Source organism: Zalophus californianus, chromosome 9 (assembly GCF_009762305.2).
Source record: "Zalophus californianus isolate mZalCal1 chromosome 9, mZalCal1.pri.v2, whole genome shotgun sequence".
Taxonomy (NCBI): domain Eukaryota; kingdom Metazoa; phylum Chordata; class Mammalia; order Carnivora; family Otariidae; genus Zalophus; species Zalophus californianus.
The window spans coordinates 41480736-41500200 of NC_045603.1; the positions used below are offsets into that span (position 1 = coordinate 41480736).

At 39.4% G+C, this 19465-nt stretch overlaps 3 pseudogenes; all 3 read right to left on the reverse strand.

Moving 5' to 3' along the window:
• Positions 1–10869: 10869 nt before the first annotated feature.
• Positions 10870–11373, reverse strand: LOC113922394 (annotated as a pseudogene).
• A 154-nt stretch (positions 11374–11527) lies between these two features.
• Positions 11528–16284, reverse strand: LOC113922393 (annotated as a pseudogene).
• Positions 16285–17777: 1493 nt separating this feature from the next.
• Positions 17778–18219, reverse strand: LOC113922392 (annotated as a pseudogene).
• Positions 18220–19465: the final 1246 nt, after the last annotated feature.

Sequence of the window (19465 nt, forward strand, 5' to 3'; positions counted from 1 at the left end):
GGGCTTGATCTCATGATCCCGAGATCATGACCTGACCTGAAATCAAGAGTTGGACATTTAATGGACGGAGCCACCCAGGCGCCCCTCCCAATCAAACATTTAAAAACCTATTTTCTATAACAGCATCACAAATATTAATGTGCACAGGAATCACCTGGAGATCTTGTCAAAATATAGATTATGATTCAACTAGGTCAGGAGAGGGGCCATAGAGTCCGCATTTCTAACAAGCTCCCAGGAATGCTGATGCTGGTAGTCTTTGGTCCTAACTTTGAATAGTAAGACTGTAAAATTGTAGTTTAAGTAGATTCACCTTAAATGGCCTTTATCCAATACCATCTTTGAATATTGAGAAACTCCTTCCTATCCTTCCAACTATTTCTAATTTAACTGTTCTAGACACATACAATACATGGTTCTCAAATAAAATCACCTGGAGTGCTTGTTTAAACAGAAATTGTTGGGCCCTATACTCAGAGTTTTTCTCTTAGTACATCTGGGGTGGGGGTCCTTTCTTGCTAGTTCTCAGGTGATGCTAATGTTGTTGGTCCAGTATATACTTGGTTAATCACTAGTTTAGAATGATTGCAAATAACTTCCAGGGAGTTGCTTACAATACCCAAATTAGACATTCTACTTGTAACATTTTCAAAACAGGGTGCCTGGGTGGCTCAGTTGGTTAAGCGACTGCCTTCGGCTCGGGTCATGATCCGGGAGTCCCGCATAGGGCTCCTGGCTCAGCGGGGAGCCTGCTTCTCCCTCTGACCCTTTCCCTTCTCATGCTGTTTCTCTCTCTCAAATAAATAAATAAAATTTAAAAAAATTTTTTTCAAAACAAAGAGCAAGATGGGAATTGTATGGATCACAGGAACAAGCCCCAAACATTTAACTATCTGAATGTTCCTGCTATTTACTGAACTCACTGATCCAGCTCATTGCCCAAGGTTCGGTTTTACTTTATATATAACATATGTCAGTGTTCTCTGTTTTGACTGCAAAATTATTTTTATTAATGATTTTCTATAATTTCGTATATTTTTAATTATATTTCTAAAGAGAGTAGGGGTGCCTGGGTGGCTCAGTCATTAAGCGTCTTGCCTTTGGCTCAGGTCATGATCCCAGGGTTCTGGGATCAAGCCCCGCATCGGGCTCTCTGCTCAGCGGGAAGCCTGCTTCTCCCTCTCCCACTCCCCCTGCTTGTGTTCCCTCTCTCGCTGTCTCTCTCTCTCTCTGTCAAAAAATAAATAAAGATCTTTAAAAAAAAATAGAGCAATAAAACTACATATATGACATAGGCTTAGATGATCAATTGTTTTATCTCATTGCTGTTGACAAAGGTTTGCCCCTCACTTTTACAAGGAGTGGGTGGCTCTGCCATCATCTTGTTGATTGTGCTTGCATTCTTCGAATGTGCAAATACATACATTTTCATTCGTATGAACTACTCACCACACACAGTTTTCTTGTATGGATCCGTTCAGACAATCCTCTCATTTTGAGAAGATTACTTAGTTAAAAGCAGATAATACAATCTTCAGATCCACTTCCTATATTTGTAATCTGCAATACAACGCAATAGGCGAAAAATGAACAATCAACTTAAGACTTCACTATAAACTGCTGTCTTCTGAGGACCTACCACTCAGGATACTGCAAACCTTTAATCACTACTCTCAGTATTTGTTATTCAGTAGGCAATATAGTCCTGTAGCTGCATTTTCATCCAGCACACAGATTTCCTAATAGGCCAGAGTGATACGGTGGGAAGCTGTGTCAGATACCCCAGGAGGAAGCAGTTTGTAGTGGCTAAGCGCTCTGGTTCTAGAGTCAGATAGTATAGTTCAGATACTGGCTCTATCACCTGCTATAAGTTCTGTGGTCTTAAGCAAGGAACTGGATCACTCTGTGGCTCAGTTTCCTCATCTGTAAAATGGGAACAATAATAGAGCATATTTCACAGTGTCACTGTGAAACTCAAATAAGTTAATACGGATAAAGCATTTAGAACAGTTCCTAGCACAAATTAAGAAGGCAATAAACATAGCTGTTTTATTTTGCCCTGAACACTGAATTGGAAGTCAGAGAGCTGGGTTCAAATCTTGGCTAGTTTTGTGACTTTACATAAGCCATTTAATCTTTCTGAGCTTTGTCTGCAAAACAGGTCTCACAATCTCTGCCTTGCCAAGCTGATAGAATTGTGATCTCAAATAAAATAGTACATGTAAATGTGCTTTGGAAAACTGTAAAGCACTATCTAAATGTAAGAGTCAAAGTCCTTCTTTATAATTTTCTTTTATCATAAATCTTATTTTAAGGCATTTATATTATACAAAATATTTTATAAAATAGAAACATGATCAAAGCAGGAAAGATTCTTAGTGAATACTTTATTTTCTTACATTTTTATAGTCACTCATTTAGCAATTTAATTTTTTTTCTGACATTTAAAATGAAACTTACTAGAGGGCACCTGGGTGGCTCAGTCGGTTAAGTGTCTGCCTTCAGCTCGAGTCATCATCCCAGGGTCCTGAGACTGAGCCCTGCATCGAGCTCCCTGTTCAGCAGGGAGTCTGCTTCTCCCTCTACCCTTCCCTCTTGTTTGTGCTTTCTCTCTCTCTCTGTCAAATAAATAAATAAAATCTTTATAAAGTGAAACTCACTAGAATAAAATTTCTAGTGTCCTTTTCTCCACTAAAAAAAAGAGAAACATTTTGTCATCGCTTGTCTTCTAGCTTTCTGGTATGCTATAAAGAGTGTGGGCTTTGAGAACAGAAGACCAACACGAGTCCCATGTGAGCGGTGTGAATTTGCACGAGTTATTTAAATGTTCTGAGCTTCCATTTTATCACAGGGATAAGAGTGGCTGCTCAGCCCACCTCCCTGAGTAAGACCTGAAGAGGACCTAATGAAATACAAACTTTCATAGTTGTCATGGATTAGAGATAACATCAGATATCTAGCTCATGGATCAGTGAATTTTTTTTTTCATAAAGACTAAATAGTAAATATTTTAGGCTTTGCAGGCCATAAGCCTCTGTCAAACTACCCAACTTTCCCACTGATGCACAAAGGCAACCATAGACGGTATGTAAACAAATGGGCATGGCTGTGTCCTAAGACTTTGTCGACACTGAAGTTTGGTTTTCATATAAATTTCACATGGCATGCAATGTTCTTTTGATTTTTTGCAAACCATTTAACTCATCATTCTTAGCACAAAAACAGGCAGTGGGCTGAAACTGGCCTATGAGTCATACTTTACTGACCTTTGGTCTAGCACAATGCCTAGCATGTAGCAGATACCAGTAGCTAATATTAGACATATAAAGTTCCTTTATAAAATGTCAATATTAGGTATAATCTACTGGCAACTTTCTTGTTCTTCATCATGATTTAAAGACTATCAGCACGTGTCTCATTATTACATCTGTACTCTCCCAATACCTTAGGCTATAATTCATCTGGAACTGTGGACTTGGCATCATTAAAGCATTGATTTGGACTCTTGCTAAATATTTTATATATATATCGATTTTTAATTTCTTGTTTTTCAATAAAATATTTTTAAAAATATTTTTTTAAAGATTTTATTTATTTGACACAGAGAGACAGCAAGAGAGGGAACACAAGCAGGGGGGAGTGGGAGAGGGAGAAGCAGGCTCCCCGCTTTGAGCAGGGAGCCCGATGGAGGGCTCGATCCCAAGACTCTGGGATCATGACCTGAGCTGAAGGCAGCCGCTTAACCAAGGCAGCCACTTAACCAACCAACCAAGGGGAGCCACCCAGACACCCCTAAAAAATCTTTTTTTAAGTAAATACTTAAAAATATAATATAAAATTTATATATATATTTATATAATATATTTATATAATATATATTTTATTATTTATTTATATTTTGTATATTTATTTATATTTTATATATTTGTATTTATATAATTAAAATATAAAAAATACTCATTCTAAAACTTTCAAAAAATGGAGAAAAGTAAAAAATGAGGAGGATCTCTCATTTTCCTGCTTAGTTATGTTTTCTACTTTCCCTTTTGAAGACCATTTTCTTTACTTAAACAACAGAAAAGAAGTAAAATAATAGTTAAGTGGTTATACTTTCTCTGCCATCTGTCAGCATTACATCATTTTCTTCCTCCAAACATAGCTTTGTTTTGTTTTGTTTTAACTGAACTGTTTCTTTTTATCCTCAACTTCAGCTGGTTCTGTGCTTTATCCTTCCTGAGTCTTCCCTCCGTCTGTGTCCTTGGTTGTGCACACCTCTATTATCAGCATCTATCTCAACAGAGCCCGTTCTCCTGAGTCACAGGTTCTTTCTTTGGTATTTCTTCCTCATCAGCTTTATGTGTGATTGTAATTTCTTATAACCCATGTTTTCCTAGCTACACCAACCTAAGCATAAAATGGAATCATATTAACGGTAATAAATAGTATTTTTTTTTCTGATTTTCACCCCAACCCTATCGCAGGACTTGTAGCTACTCTTAAAGTCTCATCCAGTTGTCTCTATGAAGCTCATAGGTGGTATGACATGTGTGCTCATCAACAAGTCATGTCAGCTCTCCCCTCTGTCTGCCATGATTCTCTCTTACCCAGACCACCTTTGGAGATATCTGCTGACAAAACCTTTGCTTCCCATGAAGTTACTTGGTAGTGCCCGACCATTGCCACTACTGCAGGTGATATCCATGCTAAGGGTATTTTCTCCTGAAGCTACAAACTATTAAAATCTCTCCCACTCTTAGAACTGGTTTTCATTCCTTCAGGGTGATGGGGGCTGGCCTCTACTGGCCACCACTATGGGGACTGGTCACCATTTCAGACTCATTGAATGTTAAAGTTGGAGGAGGCAATTTTTAGAATCTTTAATGCACTGAAGCCTGTTGCACAAAAGTAGGATCAAGGCTTTTCTCCTTTGGGCCTTAGCATTAAGAGATGAGTAACAAGATAGCATTGTCTTGTTCTTGTGGTATCTTACATAGTTTATTGAAACAGAGCTTTCATCTCTTGTATTCCCCTCTCCTTAGGATTCTAACATGGGTTTATAGCCTCTGGGGCAGAGGCTAAACCTGAGCAATAGACATCATGCTCTACTAATTTCCCCTCCTGTTGGCCAGGTATTGGTCCAAACCTAAGAGCACTACTTTCTCTTCCTTTAGAATGAATTCTTTCCCAGGAGACTCCTTTTCCTGCCATGCACAATAATGGAGGACTCATGCCCTGACACTGAATGCCAATGGTGATTAAAATTTAGGTTCAAGCCAGAATCCTCCACTGCATCAGAATTCTACCCCTTAGTCTCTCTCATTTTTCTTAATCTATTGTCCTTTTTAAATGATGTTGGCCATAAAACCATAGTTGACTTTCTCTGGGCTTTTAGAAATCTGTTTTTCTAAAATCTCCCATATGTTTTTGTAGTGGACATCTGTTGTTTTGCATGTCTCCTCAAGAACATTGTTCCATCAGTTCTGCCTTTACTCTCCTATATCATCAGTTTCCTCTCTCCAATGGATCATTCTATAACATATAAATTTTTCCCACTTAAAAAAAATCCTCTCTTGGGCGCCTGGGTGGCTCAGTTGGTTGGGCGACTGCCTTCGGCTCAGGTCATGATCCTGGAGTCCCGGGATCGAGTCCCGCATCGGGCTCCCTGCTCAGCAGGGAGTCTGCTTCTCCCTCTGACCCTCTTCCTTCTCGTGCTTTCTATCTCTCATTCTCTCTCTCAAATAAATAAATAAAATCTTTAAAAAAAAAATCCTCTCTTGATATCCCTCTTCTAACTACTGCCCCATTTCTCTGCTCTGTTTTATTGCACAACACAGATATAAACTATGTTGTAGTTTTTAATATTTGCAATCTCCAAATTCCCTTCTTCTCGTTCTCTCTTGAACAGACTCTATAGGGTTTTTTCACCTTCAGAACATTTAAACTGCTCATGGCAAGTAGTTAAATCCAAACGTCAGTCCTTATTTTCACTTGACCTCTCTTCATTTGACAGAGTGATCTCTCCCTCTCTGAAGCATATTATTCTCTTTGCTTCCAGAATATCTCATCCTCTCAGATTGCCTCTTATCTCACTGATTGATGCTTCTCAGCCTGCAGTCTTCTTTAGGAATTCCTTATCATCGTCTTGACATCTAAACATTGAAGTACCTCATTCTTGGAGTTCTTTCTTCTATACTCTCTCTCTCTCTCCCAGTGATCTCATCCAGTTTCATGGCATTATATATCTGTATCCTGATAAACTCTGCAGCCAAGAACTCTTACCTGAATCCTAGACTCATATATTCAACTGCCCATCAACATCCCCACTTTGAATCATTAACAAGTATCTCAAATTTAATAAGAATGCCGTGGAACTCCTATTCTTCTACAAACCTGTTCCTCCGACAGTTTTCTCCATCTCAGTTAATGGCAACTCTAGGCTTCTGATCACTCTTGCCACAAATCTCAGAGTTATCCTTGATACTTTCTCCTGCCCCCCACAATTCACTACCTTGAAAATATATCTAGAATCTGACCACTTTTAACCAAGTCCACTGTTATATCATTTTGGTCTAAACTATTAATATCTCTAATCTGGATTACTATACTGATCTCTTACCTAATCTCCTGCATCCTCCCTTTGGTTTACATTTTAAATGTCACCTAGATCATGTCATTACTCTGCTCAAGCTCTCCAGTGGCTTCTCAACTCATTAGAATCAAAGTCGATAGCCTTCAAGACCTTTTACAATCTTTGACCTATAGCCTACTCTCCTCTGGCTCACTTTTGCAAGATACAAATCCACATACACACTGCTTTCCTTCTCCCCTTTTACCCAGATATTTACAGAGCTCATTCTCTTGTCTGCTTTGGCTCAAATGTCCCCGTCTCAATAAGGCCTTCTCTGATAACCCTACATAAAATTGCAGTGATTTCTATTCCTTTTCCCTGATATTTTCCTACAGCACATATCACCACCTGAAATATTATATATTTTATTAATATAGCTGTTTATTGTCTTTCTCACCCCAACTAGAGTGCAAGGTCCAATAAAACAACGATTTTTGTCTTTATTATTCACTGTTATATATCTGGAATCTAAAATAAACCTACACTTCTGAGGCAAACAACCAAATTGTTTCCCTGAGAAGATGTCCTTATTTATATTTACTCCAACAGAGCACACAAGAATTTGTCTCACCATACCTAGGCCAGTATGGAATATTTTATCCAAAACAATTTGCTACCTTAATTGGTGAAAATTATAGCTTTTTAAATTCATATTCTTCTGATATTCTTAGGGTTGAATACATTTCTCTTATGTTTATTAGTCATTTTTCAAAGAGGGGGTGAACTAGTCTATTGGTACCCTTTACCCACTTATAATTGGGATCTCACTACTTTTTTCTCAGAGATTTGTATGCAAGCTTTATATACTAATTACATTAAATTTTTGTCTTATATATGGTAAATATTATTGTCAGTTTATTCTTTGTATTTTATTTCTATTTTGTGTTTTGATGTGTAAAATCTCTATATTTTTATGTAATCATATCTATCATCCCTCTGTTATTTTTACATTAAATTTAAGTTTGGGAGCCAGAAAAATAAATAAATAAATCTTTTAAAAACAAAACAACAGGGGCACCTGGGTGGCTTAGTTGGTTGGGCGTCTACCTTTGGCTCAGGTTGTGGTCCCAGGGATCAAGCCCCACGTCTGGCTCCCTGCTCAGCAGGGAGTCTGCTTTTCGCTTTCCTGCTCCCTCTGCTTGTGTGTGCTCTCTCTCTCTGTGTCAGATAAATAAGTAAAACTTTTAAAAAATAAAATAAAAATAACAACAACAACAACAACAAAAACAAAAATGAAATAGGGGCGCCTGGGTGGCTCAGTTGGTTGGGCGACTGCCTTCGGCTCAGGTCATGATCCTGGAGTCCTGGGATCGAGTCCTGCATTGGGCTCCCTACTCAGCAGTGAGTCTGCTTCTCCCTCTGACCCTCCCCCCTCTTATGTGCTCTCTCTCTCTCTCTCTCATTCTCGCTCTCTCAAATGAATAAATAAATAAAATCTTAAAAAAAAACAAAACAAAACAAAAATGAAATAAAATAAGCACCTGTAATTCTTGAAATAGCACCTTAATTTTCCTTCATGGAACTATTCCTTTTTAGTCGAATAGTACTGACTTTAGCTCCTCAGCTTCAGATTTAGTATGTGTCTCATATATTCCTACTCCCATCCCTCACACAGGTCATATAATTGGCTTAGGGATGGGCCCATAACACAAGCCTGCCAAATGACTCTCCAATCCCACACTTCTGTGAAAAATGTTCAGAAAGAGATCTTCTCTTTCTAATGAGCTTGCGAACCCTATAGGACATAAGCTCAGAGCTATTGGAGGTCATCTTGCCACTATGAGAGGTGACCCTGTCTTAAGAATGAGACAGGAAAGCAAATAATAACAAAAGAGAAATAGTGGTTCTTGATGACTTATTTTGAAAACCTTGATCCAACTGTGACTGAGTTAAAATTTGAATTGGATTCTTGCCACTGACAACTAAAAAATACTAACAAATTCGGACTCTACTCCCAGTGTCCAACCTTAATGTGACACTGCCTCTTCTCTTGATCTCCTTGTAGCTTCTGTATGCTTCACTAACCAGTTTTTCCTTATTAGTAAAAGTCAAGTCTAGAGTATAAGTTTCCCTTATTGCTTCTTTAGTCTTCTGAGTAATAAAATTATCAGGTGGCAAGTAAAGACTTTTCCTAATTCTTTGCCTTTAGCAGAATAGAACATTCAATACACATTGGAATAGTTGAAGTCCCTCCTCTAAATTGCCTCAGTGCCAGTTTTGTAACTAGACTTAGAAAGTAGCATCTCAAACATCCGTCTAGTTAGGTGACATGCTGCATAATCTTACAGTAATATCACTTGCATTTCTCCCTTTTTGTACTGAACAAAATTATTTTCATTATCTCTATCCTTAGGTTTCTAGATCTCCTTATAAATGAACACTATTTTTGAAGTCAGGAAACATTTATCGAATCCAAACTCCAAGCCTGGTACTTTTCTAGATGCTAGGAATATAAAGATGAAATTTTATCTTGTTCTATAGTCGTATCTTGTCACAGAGTAGGTGTTTGGTAAACATTTGTTGAGTTAGTAAATAAGTGGATACATTGATATACAGAACTACTTGAATATTCATTGGATCTATTTCCTTTGAACAAGATCTACCTTTCTATTGACATATTTTAGTCCATTCCAACAATTCTTGGCAGGGATGATGATAGCAATAGCTTTGATTTATAAAGTACTAACTGACAACAAATGCAATGTTTTATTTATGTTTTCACTATTCCAGTCAGTAATCTTTGGGTGGATAGGAACAAAAACTAATTCAAGTTAACTTAAATGAAAAGGGTTTATAGTACATTGCAGTAAAAGTGTTGTCATATCAATCCAAGAATACCCATAACTAATTGCGGTAATTGTGCCAGAGAGGAGTTCTAGATTTATGGCATTTCTTGGGACCTCAACAGCAGAAATTCATAAATGTGACCCTTTTGTATTATTGTTAATTACCATGACTCACAGGTATTCCACATGCCTGCTTCTTTCTCTTATACTCTGGTCAATTGGCCACTCCTGGTTCAAGCAGCTCATGGCCAGTTACAAAAACATGACATTAAATGGCAGTCGGCACTCAATGTGGAAAAGACTGACAGTGAAGGAGATGGGGGTGAATTTAAGGGAATTTAAGCCTCATTTAAAGGGGACTGCCAATTGTTGCCTTGTGGGAAAATGAATCTATTTTTGCTACAGTATCTGACTTTTCACAAGGAGCTGGAAATCCTGAGTGAAATTTCTTAATTTTTGAAGAATGGCAGCTAAGTTAAAAGAAAAAAAAAAAAGCCTGCATGGGCAAACCCTGTGTGTGCCTGTCTAAAAATGGTAACATAGCAGGTCGACCTGCTTATTCTTAGAAAGGCCTACTTACAGGTTGACCCTTGGCTGGCATTTGGGAACTTGAACTTTGGGAGGGCTCCCACCATTCCCAAAACTGTTAAGAGTGACTCACTGTGCCTGAACTGTTTGTACAAACAATATGGATGATACCAAGCTCCTGCTTTCCTTCTGGGAGTCTGGAATTTTGATATCTGCCTGGCAGAAGCTGCCTACATGACCAGTCCCTGATAAAAACCCAGGTGCTGAGGCTCTAATGAGCTTCTTGCTTGGCAGCATTCCATGTGTGTTGTTATAACTTATTGCTGGGGCAAGTAAGCCCATCCTGTGTGACTCCATGGGAAAGGACCCTTGAAAGTTTATTCCTGGTTTATCCTGGACTTTACCCCATGTGCTTTTTCTTTGCTGATTTGGCTGCATATCCTTTGCCATGATAAATCATAGCCTTTGAGTAGGACTACATGTTTAGTCCTGTACATCCTCTTAGTGAATCATCAAACTAAGGAATGGTCTTCGGGACCCCTGACAGAGACTCAAACAAAACTCATCTTTGAGCCAAGTCCAGCCCACAGGGTATTACTTTTTAATCTATAATCTAAGAATTGGTCATGGGCAGGACAGCACCACTCCAAAATGGAGCATTTTTCCATGCCTTATCTCATTTAATCTTCACAACCTTGCAAAATAAAGGATGTGGTATTTTTTTTTTCCTGAAAAAAAGAGTTCTGCATCTTGGTGATCACATTTATTGAAAGGGTTGGAAAAAAATTAAAATGCCCTTTAGCTTAAGAATTTTTGAGTTATCTGCAAATCAACTCATTTCAGGAGTGGAAGAATCCTTGGTCATTTCTTAATATCAAAATTTACGCAGGTTTCTCTTTTGAATGTCTTCTACATTTAAAGAGGCAATCATACAAAAGCTCCTGTATTCCATACATGATAAATTCTTTGTTTCAGCCAACTCAGTGGAGGGGCAACTAGTACAACATCATCTCCCCAGACAAAAAGCATTGGAATATTCCGTTGTGTTGATTTATATTATCTCTTCGTATGTTTCCTCATCAATTTCTATAGTAGTCACAGTTTCTTCCACATCTCCCAATATCATATTTAAATGCTGATCATAAGCATGTAATCTGCCTCGAAGCTCTCTGTCATTTCTTATTTTCACATAAATTTGCTCATCCAGGCTGAGCCTGATGAGATCCAGGGGCTCTTCTACAGTGTTGGTAGTTTGTTGCTGGTCCATGTCGTCTGCCGTGCCCTTTCCCCAAAAATAAACATTTTTATAATCCTATTTTACTCATGAGGAAATTGAGACTCAGAGAGCTTACTTAAGCTTGCACAAAGTCATATAACCAGTAAGTGGAAGAGGCAGGACTCAAACAGAGCTAAATCCCATTTTATCTCCATATTGCCTCTATGAAATTATGTTAAAATTTCAGGATCACTTTATTTTCCATTCCCACATATAGCATTTATATCTCTGGAGCTAAAAGTATTCTTATCACTCCTCTTCCTTGCAATATCTGCCTTTCTCTTATTCCATTCCAATCTTCCCTTCCTATCAGCCATGAATGAGGCTTTCTAAGCCAGTATAGGAGGTGGAAATGTGCATGGACAAGGGAAGGGAAGAATAACTCAGCAGCTTGGTCAGCCTTCGCTGGCCTGTCAGAAATCCCAAAAATAGGGTCTGAAGTGGTATGGGGAATGCAGGGTTAATTTGGATCCACATCCAAGAGGGGATGTGATGATTATTACTGCCTCCTCGACTACAGAAGTTTTTGTCAAAGGGACAGTGATAGTTGTCCCAGAGGGATCCATGGTGTTTGAAGCGGACTCTGATCTAGCATCCAAGGGACAGTGGCATTGTTGGGATATCAGGATAAGAGGGTGAGAAATGGATAGGTAGGTTGTCAAGGCCCCAGCTGAGGGTACAGGACTGAGCGACATTCTCAGGAAAAATTGACATGAAAACCAGACATCTGGGTAGAAGCCCCACTCTAAGACCTGAACTCCCAGAGTTAAAAATTAGGAAGGGAAAATGTAGCTTGATGGCTAATCAAGTACTCTAGAGTCCTCGTCTGGTCTACTGACTATCAAGCTTAGAACAGGAAGACTAATTCCAGCCTCTTTTTTGAGTAGCCTTCTAGGTAATGATAGAACTGAATGCATACAGCTGAGCAGACCTGTCTGTGTCTGGGCAGAGCTGAACATTGTAGGGACTGGCCTTCTTACCTGAGGAATAAACTAAAATAGGTTTGCCTAGCTTTGCAATATTGATACAACACCTCTCTGGAAAGATTCAGTGAAGTATACATAAAGCAAATGATACTCAGGGAGACAAAATTTCAATGGACTCTTGAGATTATATACTTAAAAAAAAGATTTTATTTTTAAGTAAGCTCTATACCCAACATGGGTCTCAAACATATAACTCCAAGATCAGTCGCATGCTCTACCAACTAAGCCAGACAGGCACTCCAAGATACTATACTTTTTTTAAAGTATAGTATCATATTAACAATGTGAATGATTATTCCCTTACCAATATGATCTGTGGATATATTTTTTAAAGATTTTATTTATTTGACAGAGAGAGAGACAGCAAGAGAGGGAACACAAGCCAGGGGAGTGGGAGAGGGAGAAGAAGGCTCCCTGCTGAGCAGGGAGCCCAATGTAGGGCTCCGTCCCAGGACCCTGGGATCATGACCTGAGCCGAAGGCAGACCTTTAATGACTGAGCCACCCAGGTGCCCCTGTTCTATGGATATTTTGATGCTAGGTAGTCTCTGAGTTATAAATATCAGTCTTATGAGCATCCTGGCCATTTATGCATCCACTAATACCTGCTGATATTACATGTGCCTACTATGTGCCTCAAGGTCATTGTGCAGTCATACTAACATTTATTGAGCATTTACCCTGCAATCTGCATTGTTCATTTACATACATTAACTCTTCATTGTTCACAATAATCCTATGAAGGCAGCTATCACTGTTATATCCATTTTATTATTTTTAAGATTTTATTTATTTGACAGAGAGACACAGCGAGACAGGGAACACAACTAAGTGGGAGAGGGAGAAGCAGGCTTCCCATGGAGCAGGGAGCCCCATGTGGGGCTCCATCCCAGGACCCTGGGATCATGACCCAAGCCAAAGGCAGACGCTTAATGACTGAGCCACCCAGGCGCCCCTATATCCATTTTAAAGGGGGGAAAATAAAGCACAGAAAGTTCAGTACAACTTTTGGTTGTATGTGGAAATGTTCCTAGCTTCAAGCAATAAACAATTTAGAGAGATAAGACATAACTAAATACAGACAACCAGTCACACTGCCTCCCCACACATTCACCCAAAGACTGCCTTGATCCTGAATATTTCCACCTTCTGTTCCAGTTGGCACCCAAGCTACTCTAATGCCACCTGTTGATCAGCATGGGGAACTGTCTAACTCAGTATTTTCCTATAATCCTATTCTAGTGGGATTTTGTCCTACATTCCCCTCACCCCTTTATTTCTAGTCTTAAATATCCACTTTATTCAACACGATACTCAATACATATCATTTACATCTGAAGAAGAGATGGCTTATGGTAAAACACCTATTCTAAGAAATGTAATCCATTGTGAAATATCAAATGGATGATTCCATAAACATGAATCGGTTTCTTTGCTATAGAAAATCCAAGTGGAGTGGGGCACGTGGGTGTCTCAGCCGGTTGTGTCTGACTCTTGGTTTCGGCTCAGGTCATGATCTCAGGCTCATGGGATCTGGCCCTGCGTGAAGCTCTGTGTTCAGCATGGAGTCCTCTTGAGCTTCTCTCTCTCCCTCTCCATCTGCCCCTCCGCCCCACTTGTGTGCTCTGTCTCCCAAGTGAATAAATAAAACCAAAACAAAAAAAAAATAGGGTGCCTGGGTGGCTCAGTCATTTAAGCGTCTGCCTTCAGCTCAGGTCATTTTCCCAGGGTCCTGGGATCAGGTCCACATGGGGCTCTCTGCTCAGCGGGGAGTCTGCCACTCCCTCTGTCCCTCCCCCCTCCCCAGCTTGTGGGCTCTCTCTCTCTCTCTCTCTCTCTCTCTCTCTCGCAAAAATAAATAAATAAAATCTAAAAAAAATAATAAAATAAAGTGGAAAAAAAAGAAAATCCAAGGAATGGAGATGTGTAAAAAGGTTTCTTGAAGGAAAAAGGATGACACCTTGTATACATTTAGTTTTCTGCCCCTTCTGCACCTCACCTTCTTCTTCTGCACTGCCCAATGTTCATAATGTTAGGTTGTCACTAAGCATGATAAGGGTGCTGTCTTTGTATGAGTCTTCTTTCAGTGCATTAAGTTCTGTGATGGCTTCATCAGAAGTGGTCTTAGGCATGGCACAAAAATAGACACATAGATCAATGGAACAGAATAGAGAGCCCAGAAATAAACCTACAGTTATATGGTCAATTAAGCTACAATGAAAGGGGCAAGAATATACAATGGGGAAAAGACATAATCTTCAATAAATAGTGCTGGAAAAACTGGACAGTTACATGCAAAAGAATAAAACAGGACCAGTTTCTTATGCCATACACAAAAATAAACTTAAAATGGATAAAAGACCTAAATGTGAGGCCTGAAACCATAAAACTTCTAGGGAAAAAACATAGTAATTTCTTTGATATTAGTCATAGGAACATTTTTTCTAGATATGTCTTCTCTGGCAAGGGAAACAAAAGCAAACATTAAGCTATTGAGACTACATTAAACTAAAAAGCCTTTGCACAGCAAAGAAAACCATCAACACAATGACAAAGTAACCTACTGAATAGGAGAAGAAATTTGTAAATGATATGACCGAGAAAGGGTTTATATCCAAAATATATAAAGAACTTATACAACTGAGCACCAAAAAGAAAACAACAAAATATCCAGTTAAAATGGGCAGCAGACTCATATAGACATTTTTCCAAAAAAGTCATAGAGATGGCCAACAGACACATGAAAAGATACTCAACATCACTAATCATCAGGGAAATACAAATCAAAACCACAATGCCATATCATTACCTTACACCTGTCAGAATGACTAGCATCAAAAAGACAAGAAACAAGGGTTGACAAAGATGAAGAGAAAAAGGAACATTCCTGCACTGTTAGTTGGAATACAAATTGGTATAGCCACTGTGAAAAACAGTTTGGAGGTGGCTTAAAAATTTAAAAATAGAATTACCATATTATCCAGTAATTCCACTAAATACTGGGTATTTACCCACTAACTCAAAAGGATATATGCACCCCTATGTTCTTTGCAGCATTATTTATAGTATCCACCATATGGAAGTGTCCATTTAGATGAATGGATAAAGAAGATGTGGGGTGAAATATTACTTAGCCAAAAAAAAAAAAAAAAGAGTGAGATCTTGCTATCTGCAACAATATAGGTAATGGACCTAGAGGGTAGAATGTTAAGTGAAGTAAGACAGAGAAAGACAAATACCATATGATTTCACTCACATGTAGAATTTAATAACTAAAACAAATGAACAAACAAAGAAAAAAGAGGCAAACAATAGAACAAGACTCAAATATAGAGAACAATCTGATGATTGCCAGAGGGGGGAAATAGATAAAGGGGATTAAAAGTGCACCGATAGTGGTGAGCACTAAGTAATGTACACAAATGTAAAATCATTATATTGTACACCTGAAACTAATATAACACTGTATGTTAATGATGCTTCAATAAAACAACAAAACAATAACAACAAAAGTAGTTTTAGCTAGTATGCAGGCAAGCTTTGGGTTATTAAGGATCTCATATTAGAGTACAGAAAAGAGCCAGCCCAATGTAGATTGGGTGTGTGGGTTGCATCTCTTTATAGTTTATATCAAATGCCTTTTGGAAAACTCCTCCAGAATTATCTATAGTTTGTTCTCAATCATTACCATGTGCAACAAAGGTTACTAGAAGTAAACTCCATTTTCAGATAAAAGACTTTACCTTTTGGATTAGTTGCATTGGCTATTAAGTACTTATCCAACAATTGCAGGACAATGGTGCAGATGAATCTCAGTTTAGACTCTTTCTCCCAGTAGTTCTTAATAACTTCTGGTCAGAGGTGTTCATCTTTTGTTCCATATTTGAGAAAATCCTCCAGGGGCAACTGCAGTCTCTGAAGACATTCTTATAGGCCACCTAGAGCAGGTTACATTCTGACTGGGCAGCTTGGTGCCAGCCTTTGTCATGGCCTTCATGCAGGTGGACATGTCAGAGCACTCAGCCTGCTCAGCCAGCTTGCCTTCAGGATCACTCTGTTCTCCTTGGTGAGCAGGCTGCATGCAGGTCTGGTGAGGTTCCAGGACCAGGACACAGAAGAGAGTGAGGGCAAGGCATTGAGGGTGAGAACACCAATAGGATATAAAGGAGTCCTCCTCAAGAGAACTTCTCTTCTCTGCAGTCACTTTGATCTACTTTTGGCTTTAGCAGAGGACCCTCTGGGAGGCAAGGGGCAGGCAATTGTCTACACACCATTTTCTTTCTTTCTTTCTTTCCTTCTTTCTTTCCTTCTTTCTTTCTCTTTTTCTTTCCTTCTTTCTTTCTTTCTTTCTTTCTTTGTCTTTCTTTCTTTCTTTCTTTCTTTCTTTCTTTCTTTCTTTCTTTCTTTCTTTCTTTCTTTCTTTCTTTCTTTCTTTTAAAGATTTTATTTATTTATTTGACACAGAGAGAGACAGCGAGAGAGGGAACACAAGCAAGGGGAGTGTGAGAGGGGAAGCAGGCTTCCCGCTGAGCAGGGAACCCCATGCAGGGCTCAATCCCAGGACCCTGGGACCATGACCTGAGCCGAAGGCAGACGCTTAACAACTGAGCCACCCAGGCACCCCATACACACCATTTTCAACTGGTCTTTCTTTTTGCTTCCAAATCTTGGCTCACTCATAGAAAAATTCCACTCCCACTTTCTTTGTTCCACTTACAAACTCAAAGAGTACTCTCCATGTGCCTACCACCTTGAGGATCATGCTCTTCATCTTCCTGCAGGAGAGTCTCAGTTTTGGGGGTAAAATCAATGATAACAGAAAACTTGAATTTAATATATTTGAAAGTTGTTCAGAGTTCCCCTCAGAATCATCATGAAGTCCTTACTGATCACTTCATTCACTTTCACTTAAATCTATATTTTGCTAAGTACCAACAGTCAAGATAAAGATTTCTTATCCATCACGTCTTAGAATATTAAAGTTGGGAGGAACCATAGAGACCATTTAGAATTCAACCTTTTTTTTTTTTTAAGATTTTTCTTTATCTGAGAGAGAGAGCACAGAGGGAGATGGAGAAGCAAGCTCTCTGCTGTGCAGAGTCTGATGCAGGGCTCAATCCCAGGGGCTCCATCCCAGGACCCCAAGATCATGACCTGAGCCAAAGGCAGATGCTTAACTGACTGAGCCACCTAGGCGCCCCTAGAGTTCAACCCTTCTGTTTAAGATTCTACCCTGTTTGCCACCTAAAATCTATTTCACAGGGAGCTATTTGTTGATTGGCTGTCTGGGCTGCCTTCCTGATTCTACATTTTTGTCCACAGTCCCTGCTCTCATTCATAAAGAAAGGCCTATGTTGGAGCTGGGGTGGGCGATTAGGCATGCCATTTGTCTGGCAGGTCTCAGTTTGTTGTTGTTGTGCTAGTGAAATTTATTTACATTACACTCTATCATGTCAATTACATTTAAATCCTGGAAGTTTGTATCTACATTCCAAACCCAGTACATTCCTGGAAAAATATTATATATATATAACAAATCAAAACAGCATACAATTAATATGATAGTTGGGTAGCTTAATGAACATCTTGCTTCTTTGAGGTCTCATCTGCGATTTTAGGGTGAAGTGTATCCAGAGGCTGCCAGTGACAATTCATGAGAAAGTTGTAGAGTTCCACACTTTTCACCATAAACTCTTTAATTCCTCAATATTCAAATGAAGATATGGATCTTGTAATGGTTTTTCATCTTGGTTTTCAGCTAGATTTCTGGTTTCCTCTGGTGTAACCAAAAGTTCAGCTGGATGTCCAGAGTTCTCACGAGCAGAAATAATGTAGTGTCCACTTCCATCCATGACAGCTGCAACTGTAGCCAGAAAGAGAGTAACATGTTGTTGCTCATACTATTTGCCAAAGGGGTAATCCTGTCAGGGCTGGAACTTGGCTTCACTCTTTGCCAGTACCAGTAATAATTATTTTGAGTCATGCCAAAACCTGCAAAACTCTCCTGTCCAGCCATTAGACAGAAGTTAACCATGAGATGGGTTAAATGCTAGGCTTCCATGGCCTCAATTCCCCACTCCTCTTGTTCCATTAGAGACACCAAGCAAGATGCAAAGGATGGCACAGCTGTCAGTTGCTCTGAGCTTGGGGCTTCAGCATTGTTTCCCAGTACTGCCCTCTGAGTAGTTTCTAAGAAGAAAGAATAAATTTCTCCTTTATTGAAGGCTTTTTCCTCCCATCCTATTATTTTTGGCAATGGCTGAGCTGAAAGGTACCTAGGAATTGCGGGTCCCATAATTTCAAAGGTATCCTTTCCCCAACTCTTTAATATTGAACTTTGACGTTTCCTCAGTCTGATATAAAGTGCTTTGGAAAATCAGCCTTAATGCTCCCCTTCTAACCAATCTGCAGCCTCACATCCATCCTAAATAGAACTTCAAGACATGCCATTTTCTCCCGGAGACCTTTAGCAGGGTAATGACTCAAAGCATTAAGAGCTGTTTTTCAGCTGTTTGCTGTTTTTTCTGAAGACCACCCATCCTTTGAAGCCCTCATTCCTCTAAACTGAATAGAGTTAGAGGTACTTCAATCTTATCTACAAGGTTTGCATTTGTGCAAGAGCAAGAGAACCATGTACCATAGCCTGGCTTCTCTGCCAACTTGTGGATAATGTTCTTCAGAGTATGCAGTATGAAGTTAGGGCATTTCCTAGTTTCAGTGTGGATTAAGTTCCCCTCTCTAATTAGCTTCTTTGAATTCCTTTTAGTGGGTGTGGAATGGGAAGGACTTTTTTTTTTTTAAAGATTTTATTTATTTATTTGACAGAGAGAGACACAGCGAGAGAGGGAACACAAGCAGGGGGAGTGGGAGAGGGAGAAGCAGGCCTCCCACGGAGCAGGGAGCCCAATGCAGGGCTCTATCCCAGGACCCTGGGATCATGACCTGAGCCGAAGGCGGACGCTTTTTTTTTTTTTTTAAAGATTTTATTTATTTATTTGAGAGAGAGAGAGTGAGAGACAGAGAGCACGAGAGGGAAGAGGGTCAGAGGGAGAAGCAGACTCCCCGCCAAGCAGGGAGCCCGATGTGGGACTCGATCCCGGGACTCCAGGATCACGACCCGAGCCAAAGGCAGTCACTCAACCAACTGAGCCACCCAGGCACCCCCGAAGGCAGACGCTTAACGACTCAGCCACCCAGGTGCCCCAGGACTTTTTTTAAATATAATTTTTCCACAACTTTTCCTACCCTTTCATTTTGTAAGT